Below are 9,978 nucleotides of genomic sequence, written 5' to 3' on the forward strand. Positions count from 1 at the left end.
TGTGTCTTATGCCAAGGTCATCTCGTACCGGAGAATTGATTCCCTTTGATCTGGAGCCCGATAGAACGTTCTGTAGCCGACTCAAATATTTCAAGGAGCTTGACGCATCTTCTAGTTCCGGAAGTTTGGGTCGCAATCGTACCAATTACCCAATCTGTGACGAGGAAGAAGGTTATAGTTCATCATCTCCACCGCCACCACCGTCTCCAATCAAAAAAATGGTGAAGCTTTCCGATCATTCCAAGCCCACCGCGGCCATGCTTCCAAGGGGTATCACGACTACCCAAATAGGAGCCGCGGATTTTGAGATCAAACCGGCTTTCACTAACCTTGTGGTGAGGAGGCAATTTGGGGAAAGTCCTTTGGAGGATCCCAATTTGCATGTTCAAAATTTTTGTGACTATTGCTCCATGATTAGGCAAACGGGAGTCACACAAGCTCAAATAAGGGAGATACTTTTCCCTTTTTCATTGAAGGACAAGGCTAAGCTATGGATTAATGGCCTTGATAGAGAAGCCATGGGGATCACCAATTGGAAGACTTTGGCTCTTGCTTTCTACCAAAAGTATTTTCCACTGGAAAAAACTCAAACTTTGAGGAGCCAAATCACGGGATTCCGCCAACAAGCTCTAGAAAGCTTGTATGAAGCTTGGGAGAGATACAAGGATTTGCAAAGATAATGCTCACATTATGGGTTGGATCCTTGGTTTCTTGCTATAACATTCTATAATGGATTTTGGGCCGAGTCCCGACGAGTTCTTAATTCTGCCAACAATGGGCGGTTTGATCAAATTGACACCGATATTGCTCATGCCACAATTGAATCCATGGCGATCCATGATGCTCAATATGTCAATTCCCGGAGTGCACCAATCAATGGAAAGGAAGAATCTTCCGATACTTCCATTTTGAAGGCTCAAATTGCCTTGCTCCAACAATTATTGGTGGACCAAAATGTAAGTTCATCTCTTCAAGAAGTCAATGCCATGTCCACTACTAGCCAAATAGTTGTTTGTGACGGTTACGGAGGAGTGGGACATGTTGCCACTTTATGTAGGGCAACTCTTGAGGAGGTAAATGCTTTCCAAAGTTTTAAGCAAAATACATATCCTCCGGGTACTTTCTCTAACACCTATAATCCCAATTTGAAATTTCACCCGAATATGTCCTATAAAAGCACAAATGTGCTAAACCCTCCACCACAAAATACCTTTGTGCCCCAACAACAAAATACCTATGTCCCACAACAAAGGTTCCTTAACCCATTGGGTTTCCAAAGTCAAAATCAAAGGCCACCTCAACAAAATTTCCAATAACCACAAGGCCAACCTTCAAATGCCCAACAAAGTGACCAAGGGGGGAGCAAACTTGAGGCCTTGGTGATACAAATGGCTAAGACCCAATCTGAATTGTTGGCTCAAATGCAAAAGAATGATCAAGCTCATAGTGCCGCCATCAAAATGCTAGAGAACCAAATGGCTCGACTAGCCTCATCTAGCTCTCAAAGGAGGACGGGTCAACTACCACCCCAAGGTGAGCCACCACATGAGACAGTTAATGCCATTCAGTTGAGGAGTAGTAAGAGTTATGATGAACCATCCATGACTTTAGAAGAAAAGGTGGTTAGCAAAGGGTCCAAGCTTGGGGGAGGTGACAAAAAGGAGGCTAGTGAAGAGCCTATTATGGAAGATGTTTAAGAGGAGATCACCATTCTTAAGGTGAAAGAGCCCGATACTCCCATTAAGATTCAAGTGCCATTTCCCCACCGCCTAACAAAGAATAAGAAAGAGAGTAAGCTTGGTAAGTTCTTGGATGTGGTTAAGAATTTACAAGTTACCGTACCATTCATTGAATTGTTTCACCAAGTCCCTTCTTACTCAAAATTCATGAAAGAAATCCTCACAAAGAAGCAATCCTTCAATGAGGTTGAGACCGTAGCTTTCACCGAAGAGTGTAGTGCACTCTTACAAAATAAGTCTCCCCCGAAACTTAAGGATCCCGGTAGCCATTCTATTCCTTGCACTATAGGCACATATACCATTGATAAGGCACTTTGCGACCTAGGTTCTAGTGTAAGTGTCATGCCCCTTTCCATTTGAAAAAATAAACATGGGTGCTTTGAAATGCACTAATATAACTTTGCAAATGGCGGACCGTTCTATAAAGCAACCTTTAGGTGTTTTAGAAGATGTGTCCATCAAAGTTGGTAAGTTTTTCATACCCGTTGACTTCCTTATTCTTGATATGGCCGAAGACTCACAAATCCCAATTATTTTGGGTAGGCCATTTTTGCAAATCGCGGGCTCGTTAAATGATGTAAAAAATGGGAAGTTAACCTTAGAGGTGGGCGATGACCGGGTTACCTTTAGCAAAAACACTACCATTAGGCGCCCAATGTTACAAGAGTCTTGTTATTTATTTAGCACTGTGGACTCTCTTATTGCTTCTTCTATACCTCGATCCTTACTGATGGATCCGCTGGAGGTCAATATTGGTGTTGATTGTTTTGCAGGTAAGGATTCTAAGAGCACTAATGCTAAGAGTGCTAAGAGGGGATATTCCTGGAATAGCTTGAAGTGGATGAAGAATGTGAAAGATGCTATGAAAGAGAGCTTGGAAGGTGGTGAGCTCAAGGACAAATATTGATTAATGAAGCTTCTTACATCGTGGGGGACGTTAAACCAGCGCTTCTTGGGAGGCAACCCGTGTTTAATTTTTATTTTTGTTTTTAATTTCCAAACAATTTAATGTTTTCATAGATTTAGGATTAATTTCTAGACTTAACGGTGTTTTTTTTGTGATTTATAGGTGAATAAAGACGAGAAGAAGGGTATAAAGAGGATTTTCATGCATCCCCATGAAATAAACCCCGTTCGGGGTCATAACTTTCAAAAACGGAGGAAGCAAAAACAATACGGAGTGAGTTGGTCAAACCCGTGTAGGCTGGTCAACCCCAATCGGGGTGGGCTGTCCCCGATCGGGGACGCGATTTCTTAATTTTTTTGCGTTTTATTTGATACACGAGAAAGGGTAAAGTGCTCATAAGCTCATTCAACAACCCGACGGTATTCTTCTGCACTTCTTCTCTCATATTTCTTCATTTTTCTCACCTAAAATCACATTTAAACACCATTTTCATCATCAAGGTTCAAGGTTTGTTCATCATTCATCAACAACAAGTAAGTTTCTACCTCATTTCTCTTTGACTTTATCCAATCTAATCAATTTAATCCCAATTTCTCAATCCCTAACTCAATTTGGGAGAAATTGATTTGTCACTTATTTATGCTAGAAATTGATTAAATTGTGTTCTATTAATGTTTATAGGATGAATTAATTCACTAATTTGTTCTATTATGCTTGTTTGGATGAATTTTTGCTTGTCTTACGATGAAATTTTTGTCTTAAAATTTCAGAAATTTCATGGCTCCTTAGAAAGCTTCTACACAAGGTTCTTCAAAGAGGAGGAGAAGTGAAGCGGAGGCATCATGTGCTGCGGAGGATGTCGAGATGCAAGAAACACCGGAATGGCACGATCCAACTTTTCCCCGAGTCATCTTCACTAGTAAGAAGCAATGGGATAATTGGGTTATCTTGAGAGCCAAAGGTATGAAGGCCACCAAATTTATTAATCACGATTCTTTAAAGCATATTGGTATTGAAAAACATGTTAAAGCTTTGTTTAAGAATCTTGACATGAAGCATGCTTGAACTATGAATTACAAAACCTTCCCCGAACTCACTCTTGAGTTCTTGAGTTCATTTGAATTTCACAAGTCTAAAAAGAAGGATTTTATTTATGGTGTAAGTTTCCGGTTGTTTAATCATGATTATAGGATATTTCTTGGTGAATTTGCTGAAATTTTTCAATTGAAGCATGAGAAATTGCATATTGAGTCCCCCGAGTCTTATAACCCAAGATTACATGGCAAGCCATTTCTCATTACCCCTTTGTTGATTAGGATCATGTCCCCCATCAATACATTCATTATCCCGAAATTCGTATTTGGCAAAGCTTTATGGGATGGACATTTTTGGGTAGAAATGAGCCTCACTCGGTGAAGAAATTGGAGGTTGAAATTTTAGGTGCATTTCTTAATGTTAATGGTGATGAAAAATGGAGGATTAATCTCCCTTACCACTTTGCAACTCACTTGACCAAACAATGTCACAAAACCACTAATTCAATTGTCTTGGGTGGGTTGGTAACAAAAATTGCTCATAAGGTATGCCGATTCAACCAAGAAACCACACACTTGCAACCTTTGCTTTCCTCAAGGGAGGCGGGTAATGGACTTGACTATGCATATGTTCTATCTTTGAATTGGTTAAGAAATTCTCATCCGCATATGATTTGGAAAATTGGTAAAAATGACTCAATTAGTGTACCGGATGAGGTTTTCGATATAAAAGCTCTAGTCCACACTAAACCCCGTCGTGAGGGTTCCCCCTTTGACCGGTTATCTATCACTTACCTCTAAGATAAGAGACACCCTCCACTATTGAGCGACGTGAGTGATGTATCACTTTTATATACATTTTTATAGCTCCTTTCATACCATTTTATATACCGTTTGCGTGCCAATATATCATTTATATGCCTTATTTCAGTGAATTGTCGATACTGCCGCTATTTTATGTTTTAATGTAGAAATGACACATTACGAGGATAATCAAGCTAAGATGAGCATAGCAGAGACGGCATAGTGGAATACACGGAGCATGGCACGAGGAACGAGGTAGCATGAAGGCTAGAAGTGAAAGAAACGAAGAAATCATCTGTGAAGCTGGTTTCTCAATCGAGTCCCTTGAGGCTCGATCGAGCAATCATCCTCAATCGAGTCACCTCAGGCTCGATCGAGGAACCTCTCTGGCAGATTTATTTCCGGATTTTCCTAAAACAATTATTTGTATTATAAATTAGAAACTCGTACGGGATTATTAGGGTATGCTTTATTTTGCTTAGAACGGCTGAATACTCTCTCTAGCTTTAATCTTTCCTTGCTACGGTACTAATCTTTCCTCAATAATTAATCATATAAGTTTATATTATTCAATTATTGTTCTTATTTCATGTTCTTAATCATGTCTTCAATTATCATTATTGTTGTTATTGCTTTCGTCATGAGTAGTTAATTTCCTCATCTAGGATGAAGGGGATCTAGGTTAATTAGAAAGGGAAAATTGATTAATTGCTAGAAAAATCACATAAGTTGTCGTTTGATTATTGTTCTTATTCTAGTTAATTAACTTAGGCCTGAGTTGTTAATTAGTGTAGCGAATTAATCCTTTCACCGACCGGGTTATAATTAATATAGGCTGCGATAATCAAATAGATTTTATCTATTTATAGCGACCGCATGTTAGAATCGATCTACAGGGCATAATAGAATCGACCGATCTTGTGACCTTAGACAGCTTGACAGATCTAGCAGTTGATTAAGAGACCCCATATAATTGACCTAGTGAACCGGAAATCCTAGACTTTTAATATCATTATTTTAAACCCATTAAATTAATTGCAATTAGTTGGTTAGATAACAAACAAAACAAACCCCCAAGAAAACGGTTACCTTTAGACAATTTAAATATTTACAGACTGACTTTTACCGCCTCCCTGTGGATTCGATACCTGTCTTACCACTAGCTATTCTTGTTAGTTTTGAGATAGTTTTATTTTGATTTGGTGATACGACTTTAGCCGTATCACTTTTATATACACTTTTATAGCTCCTTTCATACCATTTTATATACCGTTTACGTGCCAATATATCATTTATATGCCTTATTTCAGTGAATTGTCGATACTGCCGCTATTTTATGTTTTAATGCAGAAATGACGCATTACAAGGATAATCAAGCTAAGATGAGCATAGCGGAGGTGGCATAGTGAAATACACGGAGCATGGAACGAGGAACGAGGTAGCATGAAGGCTAGAAGTAGGGATGGCAATGGACCGAATCTGGGTAGGGTCCGATAGGATCCAGATCCATATCCGCCACAGCAACGTTGGATCCATATCCGACCCATATCCGGCGGATCCAAATTTCCAGATTCATATCCAGAACCATTTTTAAATAAGTGGATCCATATCCAACCCATATCCACGGGGTCCGAAAAATTAGGATCTATATCATACCCATCAAGATCCGGATCCGCGAATCTGGATAGGGTCCAGGATCCGTGGCCATCTCTAACTTACAACTTGTGTAATGTGTTTGTGTAGTGTTAGTAGAGATGACAATGGACCGGATTCGGGTAGGGTCCGATAGGATCCAGATCCATATCCGCCACACCAACGTTGGATCCATATCCGACCCATATCCGGCGGATCCAAATTTTCCAGATCCATTTTCAAATAAGTGGATCCATATCCAACCCATATCCACGGGGTCCGAAAAATTAGGATCCATATCCTACCCATCAGGGTCCGGATCCGCGGATCTGGATAGGGTCCAGCATCCGTTGCCATCTCTAGCTAGAAGTGAAAGAAACGAAGAAATCATCTGTGAAGCTGGTTTCTCGATCGAGTCCCTTGAGGCTCGATCGAGCAATCATCCTCAATCGAGTCACCTCAGGCTCGATCGAGGAACCTCTCTGGCAGATTTATTTCCGGATTTTCCTAAAACAATTATTTGTATTATAAATTAGAAACTCGTACGGGATTATTAAGGTATGCTTTATTTTGCTTAGAACGGCTGAATACTCTCTCTAGCTTTAATCTTTCCTTGCTACGGTACTAATCTTTCCTCAATAATTAATCACAAGTTTATGTTATTCAATTATTGTTCTTATTTCATGTTCTTAATCATGTCTTCAATTATCATTATTGTTGTTATTGCTTTAGTCATGAGTAGCTAATTTCCTCATCTAGGATGAAGGGGATCTAGGTTAATTAGAAAGGGTAAATTGATTAATTGCTAGAAAAATCACATAAGTTGTGGTTTGATTATTGTTCTTATTCTAGTTAATTAACTTAGGCCTAAGTTGTTAATTAGTGTAGCGAATTAATCCTTTCACCGACCGGGTTAGAATTAATATAGGCTGCGATAATCAAATAGATTGTATCTATTTATAGCGACCGCATGTTAGAATCGATCAAAAGGGCACAATAGAATCGGCCGATCTTGTGACCTTAGACAGCTTGACAGATCTAGCAGTTGATTAAGAGACCCCATATAATTGACTTAGTGAACCGGAAATCCTAGACTTTTAATATCATTGTCATAAATCCTTTAAATTACTTGCAATTAGTTGGTTAGATAACAAACAAAACAAACCCCCAAGAAAACGGTTACCTTTAGACAATTTAAATATTTACAGACTGACTTTTACCGCCTCCCTGTGGATTCGATACCTGTCTTACCACTAGCTATTCTTGTTAGTTTTGAGATAGTTTTATTTTGATTTGGTGATACGACTTTAGCCGCATCACTTTTATATACACTTTTATAGCTCATTTCATACCATTTTATATACCGTTTACGTGTCAATATATCATTTATATGCCTTATTTCAGTGAATTGTCGATACTGCCGCTATTTTATGTTTTAATGCAGAAATGACGCATTACGAGGATAATCAAGCTAAGATGAGCATAGCGGAGGTTGCATAGTGGAATACACGGAGCATGGAACGAGGAACGAGGTAACATGAAGGCTAAAAGTGAAAGAAACGAAGAAATCATCTGTGAAGCTGGTTTCTCGATCGAGTCCCTTGAGGCAAGATCGAGCAATCATCCTCGATCGAGTCACCTCAGGCTCGATCGAGGAACCTCTCTCGCAAATTTATTTCCGGATTTTCCTAAAACAACTATTTGTATTACAAATTAGAAACTCGTACGGGATTATTAGGGTATGCTTTATTTTGCTTAGAACGGCTGAATACTCTCTCTAGCTTTAATCTTTCCTTGCTATGGTACTAATCTTTCCTCAATAATTAATCATTCAAGTTTATGTTATTCAATTATTGTTCTTATTTCATGTTCTTAATCGTGTCTTCAATTATCATTATTGTTATTATTGCTTTAGTCATAAGTAGCTAATTTCCTCATCTAGGATGAAGGGGATCTAGGTTCATTAGAAAGGGGAAATTGAGTAATTGCTAGAAAAATCACATAAGTTGTCGTTTGATTATTGTTCTTATTCTAGTTAATTAACTTAGGCCTGAGTTGTTAATTAGTGTAGCGAATTAATCCTTTCACCGACCGGGTTAGAATTAATATAGGCTGCGATAATCAAATAGATTGTATCTATTTATAGCGACCGCATGTTAGAATCGATCTAAAGGGCATGATAGAATCGACCGATCTTGTGACCTTAGACAGCTTTACAGATCTAGCAGTTGATTAAGAGACCCCATATAATTGACCTAGTGAACCGGAAATCCTAGACTTTTAATATCATTGTTTTAAACCCTTTAAATTACTTGCAATTAGTGGGCTAGATAACAAACAAAACAAACCCCCAAGAAAACGGTTACCTTTAGACAATTTAAATATTTACAGACTGAATTTTACCACCTCCCTGTGAATTCCATACCTGCCTTACCACTAGCTATTCTTGTTAGTTTTGAGATAGTTTTATTTTGATTTGGTGATACGACTTTAGCCTTATAAACTTTGGCGTCGTTGCCGGGGAGGCAACAATTGTTTAGTTTGTCTTTGTTTATTTTGTCTCTTTGTCTCAGGGAACCTAGTTCCTTGAGACCGTTCTCACACTTTCCTTTTTAGTTCCGTGTATGCCCAGGTCGAATAGGTCCAAGGTTATTCCTTTTGATCCTGAACCAGAAAAGACTTTTCGCTACAGACGGACATTTAATCGAGGAGTGGGTCAAGTAGAAGACTTGAGTATACTTGACGTCGAGACGGTGAGCTCAACACATTCGGGCGATCAGTCCTACGAAGAGGACGACATTCCCGAGACCGAGATTCCAGTTGAAACTCCTATTCCCGAGACTACCATCATGCCTACTCTAGCCAGTCACTCCGAGCCAACCTTAGCTTCTATCCCACAAAGATTTAAGCTGACCATGGAATCTTACATCAATTTGGTGGAACGAAACTTATTTGGAGGGGCAGCTGCTGAGGATCCTGCGACACATATGGAGAAATTTGTCACCTATTGCTGTTCTATTCCTTTAACAGCTGGAGTGACACAAGATCGAGATAAAGCGGTGCATTTTTTTCCTTTCTCTCCGAAAGATGGAGGCTTTGAGTGGTTGAGAGACTTGTAAATGGAGGGTGAAGGAATTACAGACTGGAATACCTTAGCTCTTGGTTTCTACAAGAGGTACTTCCCGCCTCAGAAGACTAATGCACTACGAAGTCAAATTACTAGTTTCAAGCAAGGAGCTACTGAAGATTTGAATGAAGCTTGGATTCGCTTCAAACGTTTGGTCCGATCAGTTCCCCATCATGGTTTCCCTAAGTGGTTTCTTTGCAACCAGTTTTATAACGGGTTTTATGACGATCATCGTGCCCTTTTGGATTCTTCTGCTAATGGGAGGTTTCAGGACAACACCAATGATGATACTGCGTGGAAGTTAATTGATCAGATTGCCACCCATACTTCCAGGTAGGGAAATCCTAGGGGGAGCACGCGAGGAACCGGTGTTGATAGTGCTCTTGCGGCACAGTTGGAGACTATTTCTGCTCAGATTGACGAGATGAATACTACCCAATTGAGGAGTCTTGTGCTAGATGTGGGTTAGACGGTCACAGTGCAGCTGATTGTTTGAGCACATTGGAGCAGGTTAATGCCTTTCAGGCTTACAGACAAGGTGCACAAGGTACACCTTTCTCCAACTTTTATAATGAAAGAACGAAGGAGCATACATTCCTTCAATGGTCTAGCCAGAATGTGCAAAACCCGCAGCAGCTGCAACCACAGAAGAATACTTATGTGCCTCCCAACAATCGTGGTAATCAACCACAAGGGGATATCAAACGCAAAATCAAGGAAGCCAGCAGTTTAACA

The 9,978-nt window shown here is 39.6% G+C and overlaps 1 non-coding gene across 1 annotated transcript; it reads right to left on the reverse strand.

Annotated features, from left to right (window-relative positions):
- Positions 1-590: 590 nt before the first annotated feature.
- Positions 591-697, reverse strand: LOC141635009 (small nucleolar RNA R71). Its single transcript, XR_012539719.1, has one exon. It is a non-coding gene; the product is annotated as a small nucleolar RNA R71 (small nucleolar RNA).
- Between the last annotated feature and the right edge of the window lie 9,281 nt (positions 698-9,978).

This window comes from Silene latifolia, chromosome Y (genome assembly GCF_048544455.1).
Source record: "Silene latifolia isolate original U9 population chromosome Y, ASM4854445v1, whole genome shotgun sequence".
Taxonomy (NCBI): Eukaryota; Viridiplantae; Streptophyta; class Magnoliopsida; order Caryophyllales; family Caryophyllaceae; genus Silene; species Silene latifolia.